Genomic DNA, 5538 nt, shown 5'->3' on the forward strand with positions numbered 1-5538 from the left:
CTCCGGTGACCCATAAAACCTCTGCTCGGCCTCTCCAACGACGGCAAACCCCCTCCCCTTCAGCGCTAATGCTAGCAGAGCAATTAATTGCCCACAAAAGCACAGACTCACACAAATTTCTTTAGAAATCGTAATGACTTACCTCAACGTTGCGCAAAATGCCTGATATTTTTCTCTTCAGCGCGACGTCTGGTGGAGGCTGAGGCGGAAGTACAATTGCCGCCAGAACTTTTAAAGAATTTGGATGCGCAAATTGCTCAATCTAATAAAAAGACTTTGCTTAAAATAAAATAAAAATCAGTTTGGTGCCTTGCTGTCAGTATACATTATAGTAAAGTAAAAAAAATAGATTCAATTAATTGAGCAAACTTTTTTTTTTTAATTCATTGGAATGAAAACAAACACATTAAATGAAAAACAGCTTTGTTTCACTTTTTTCAGTGTAGTTTTAGTCACATTTTAGTCATTACGATATACAGTAGTGAAGTTGTTAAAAGAAAAGAAAAAAAGAAAGGAGGATGCTGGATTTCTTTGTTTTTTTAGAAGAATACATAGCCTAATCAATATATTCTATTAATCTAAAGCAATATATCACTGCCCTACAATTCTGTATTTGTAGAATGGGTCTGTTTTATGTGTTGTCTTCTCAATATAGAGGACCCCCTGCCTGTGTTGTTCTTGTAAACCTGGAGGCCTGGATAGATGAGTGTCTTTTGGTTTTACTGCTTTGTCTTGTAAAGTTAAAACCCTTTATAATCCCCACAATGACAGAATGGAGACAGGGCGGGTGTATTTAGAACTTTTTTATTTGTCCCTTTGTTAATCCAAGGCTGACTGAAATGTTTTCAATTTTACACCAACTTCTGGAGCAACAACAGTAAGATGTTAAAGGAAACATAAACCTGGTCAGTGTTGACAAAAAGGAGGAGCTGTTTTTAACAAGCAGTTATCGGCGAGCCTGTGAGGCGCGACCCAAACTGAGGTTTAACCCCAAACCTTTCTTACACCCGGATCCACGCCCGCTCTGTCCTGGACGGGCTTATAGATCCCGACGGTGGCTGAGAAGCCGGCCGTGGTTCAGTGGGACTTTTCCCATCTTTGTGGAGCAGGAAAGCCGAGCATGACCAAGACTTCAACACATGACGTACTGCAACAGAAAGGGGGCGCTGTGTCTCATTTCTACAACATTGTCAGAAGAAGTGCCAAGACAGAGGAGAAGAAACACAAGTGGGAAAACTGTGGCCTGGTGTGTAGTGACCGCTGATCTCTATTTATTCTCTGGATTGCCCGAAAAAAGTGAAGCCACCGTCCGCCATATTGGTACTCCCCACTCCCACGGAGATGGGCAGTAAAAAGGCCTACCTCTGTAGGATTTGACTGCAAAAACAAACAGTGTGCTGGATGTTGGAAGATATTTCACAGGTAATTTAGAGTCAGTTGATTAACTAATTAATTAAATCAATATATATACGACATTAGAAAATAATAAGTAGGGTAAATAGAAAGTCATTCACTGTGAAATCTAAATGTAGTAATTTTTTATTAAGTGGATGATGCTGCAGTTTTCGTAGCATTTGTTGTATTTCTCATTTGAAAAAGCCATGTGCTGAAATATATTGCATGTTATATTGACGAAAAAAAAGCTACTCACATTTTTAAAGGCTAATGCACAGACAAAGCATAAAAGTATATTGCATTATTCATGCACAATTTGCAAATAGTAAAATACTTTAGCATTAACAGACATGTACTTATAATTCAATCTTGATGTAAAATTTTTAAATATGTAATACGTTATAACGACAATAATGTAATCAATACATGTATATTACATCTGTATAATTATGCTAAATTAAGACATTCAATTTGTTGTGATGGATTTTTATAATATGTTATATTACAGGATTTATAGACTTCATAATAACTATGCAATATGATGTGCCTTTTTTTATTATAAGTTAAAGTTAATCTACTGATGTTATGAAACAGCATTTATCTTTATTTTAAAAGTCTCGATTTCCCTTGAAAATGAGATCATCAGGGTTATTCGATGCTGTAGCGCACATATTGTTTACATCAAGACCGGTCTAACTAGGGAGTACCAATATGGCCGCCGGTGGCTTCAATTCAACCCTGTACTACCAACGGGCAATCAGCGATCAGGTGAATAAATAGAGATCAGTGGTAATGACACATAAGTGCTTCAAGAAACGTTTTTTTTTTTCTTTTTCGGGGTTAACATCTTAAATAATCAATCGAGGAGAAACGGATGAAATCCTTTAGAAAGCAGCTTCTGATTTTGCTGCTTTGTTACAAAAATATTGTTTTTCTTCCAACATCTGAAGCAGTTTCCTCCACAGCCGTGATCCTTCAGTGATGAGTCGGGTCACGGAGAAAGGCAGCAGAAATGGTGGTGCTAAGCTAACGTCTGTTTTCACACCAGAAGGCACAGAGTCTGGACATTTGAGGAATAAAAAACAGTCTTTACACTGCATAAAAAACAAGGAAATACACATAAAAATGTACAAATGAGCTGTTCAGCTACAGAAAGTGCAGCTTTGAGCTGAAGGGAAAAGGACACTTAGACAGAAGCATGTCTGATGGCGTTCCTCCTTCAGCTGTAGGGAGGTTTTACTCTCAACCTTCGCAAGTGCAACATCTTCTGAGTGAACAGCCAAATAAAGTGAAATCTTTCTAAAGTGATAACAATAAAAACAATAAAAGTTAAAAACAAAACTCTGACACTATGGTAAAATACGATCACTAATATCCAAAAGGCAAAAAAAGAAGTTGTATTGCAACGATCTTCTGTGGCATCACTACAGAAAGCATCAATCTTCATCATCGATCAGCGTTTTCTAAACATCATCATCATCATCATGGTCTGAGGCGGGATGATTGACAGCCGCTCAGCTCAGGCAGGCACACGGACAAAACAAACGGACCCCACTGGGTCGGCCATTAGCAGACAGGGACTCCTTGGAGAGGAGCTCTGTGATTGGACAGAGGGCATCATGGGAACAGGAAGAGCTCATTGAGACATGAGGAGGAGGAGGAGGAGGAGGAAGGCCACTCTGTAGTGGGATCCTGGGGGACCAGCTGTCTGGGCCCAAACCAGACGGCTGGTCCCCCGGGATTTTTCCCTGGCTAACCCCCCCACCCCCCAGAATGTCTGTAGAAAATGAAAATGAATTGACGTCTACTCTTCCTCCTCCTCCTCCTCGTCTGTTTTCTGGGCCAGTGCAGCTTTTTTCTAAACCTTTATTCTGTGAATCATCTTATCATCCATGTTTTCATGGTTCCCAGCAGCCTTTTCTCTTTGCCTTTAATTTGAGCAGGTAAATCAGCAGGAGAATACTGTCCCTTTAAGAACATCAAACAGCTCTTAAACATGAATTATCTTTTTGATTCATCGTCTTATTTACCTGCCGAAACCGAGGAAAATGCATTTACAGTAGCAGCCATTCAACATTTCTCCACTTTCCTTAAAGGTCCTTGGCTGGTCCCTTCAATTCCTTTTTAAACATCAATATTTGTACTAAAATATTCTTTCTGTCATGATTTGTGGACAATAAAGGAATAGTACACCCAAAACATGATTTTCCTTCATTTTCTACTCACCCCCATGCTGAACAACACTCTGGAGTACTTTTTTGATATCTCAAATGCATCTGGAGATCTGGGAGGCTTCTTGCTGTCTGCTGACATTCAAATAATGGAGGTCTATGGCGCCCGAGGCAGAAAGGTCCATAAAAGTCCACAAAAAACGTGTCAATATTCCTCCATACTGCTCGTCCAATGTATTCCAAGTGTCCTGAGTGGGTAGCGTCCAGAATTTACTCGAAACGAAGTCATTTAGAATGTTTTTAGAGCATAAACAGTAGTGTATAGGATTTCCTAAAAGCGAGTTCACGACTCTACGGAAACCGCGGCAGACCAAACCAGATGAAAGTGCGCATTCAGCTCGGCAAAGAACTCATGCTCTTCCTCAACACTGAAGTCCTCAGACATTTTTCTTTCGTTGTTTCTTTCTTTGCACAGGTAAACAGCACATTTCTTCTTCTACGCTTGCATTATCGGCAGAGCAGACGCTGAATGCGCACTTTCATCTGGTTTGGTCTGCCGCGGTTTCCGTAGACTCGTGAACTCGCTTTTAGGAAATCCTATCCTATATATATGGGTGTACTATTCCTTTAAGATCTAAAGAGAAGCGCCATCTCCTGGTCAGACTCTGTAATTCAGTGAAAGGGTGGAGTCAGAGTAAAGAAATATGCAAGAGGGGGGTCACTCCCGTGGCTTTTCAAACTGATTAATAGATCTATGATCCAGATGTTCTCCAGTAACTTCTTGGGGAAGGCTTTGGATCATATTCTATCCTGATTACTTTGTTCCTCTTTAAGAGCTCGACTTTAAACCATCTAAATATGACTTTGGTTTCTTTGCTTTGGGGTTTCCTGTTTCATTGCTTTAAAAACAGGAGGCGGATTGATTCTGATCAGGATTTGTTGTCTTTGGACGCTTTGCTGAGATTAGCTTAGATTAACAGCTGGAGGTCAGATTCACTGCTGGGGGGGGCAGGATGGTTTGTTTCTAGATGAAGAATCATCTTTGGCTTAACCCTTTATAGGACAAGTTACCGTGTTTGATCACTTACAAATGGAGTCCCTCAGTGAGGTCTAGAAGCACAAGATCTATATCCAGCCAATCAGCAAACATACTGCTACATGGCTGCACATCTTATTTTGGCATTTGACCAATTAGATGAGCCCTTGAATGATAGATTACCTGCTGGAAATTAAGTTGAAAAAAAAAGTTAATAAGTTAAGATAAAAAAAATGGTACAAAGCTAAATAAAAAACAGTTAATAAGCCTAGTTAACAATTATATTTAGGTTTATAAACTAAAAAATGTAAGTGCCAGTCTCAGCATTAATGCCTCGTAGGTTATGTTGTACCAAAAAAAAAGTTTTTTTCACTCTTAGAGAGTTTTGCGTGAATTTCTTATAGAAGCACTTTTGTTATTTTTCTTGATATAATCGTGCAAGTTGGCATTTCTTGTTATTCCATTGCCGTTAATTTTTGCCATGAAAATATCCATATTTTTTTAATGTTACAAAGGTAATAGGGTCATGAAATTTATATTTTTTAAAGTATTTCACGGAGTGCCCTATAGAGGGTTAAGGGATGGATCCCAGCTTTTAAATGATGATGAAGAGTTAAGAACCTTCAGCAGGTTTCACCATCCACCGAAAAGTGTATTTTCTCCATCTGAACATAAAAGAAAACCTTCTAAAAAGGTGTTTCTCCTGAAAAACTTTTACTTTAGTGATTAAAGAACTGAAGCTTCTGAACCAGAGCTTCTAGAACCCAGCTGTTTCCAGATGTTTCCATCTCTCTCTGACCTCCAGGAGGAACCAAAGTGGACTCTTCAGGACGCTAGCATACATCTGAACGATCCCGATCTGGTGTGATGTCAGAATTGCGTTTATCTCTTTAGTTTTGTATGAAAAATATACTTTACACTACCTCAACCGGCGTG

The sequence above is a fragment of the Cyprinodon variegatus genome, unplaced genomic scaffold (assembly GCF_000732505.1).
Source record: "Cyprinodon variegatus isolate N-32 unplaced genomic scaffold, C_variegatus-1.0 Scaffold1448, whole genome shotgun sequence".
NCBI lineage: Eukaryota > Metazoa > Chordata > Actinopteri > Cyprinodontiformes > Cyprinodontidae > Cyprinodon > Cyprinodon variegatus.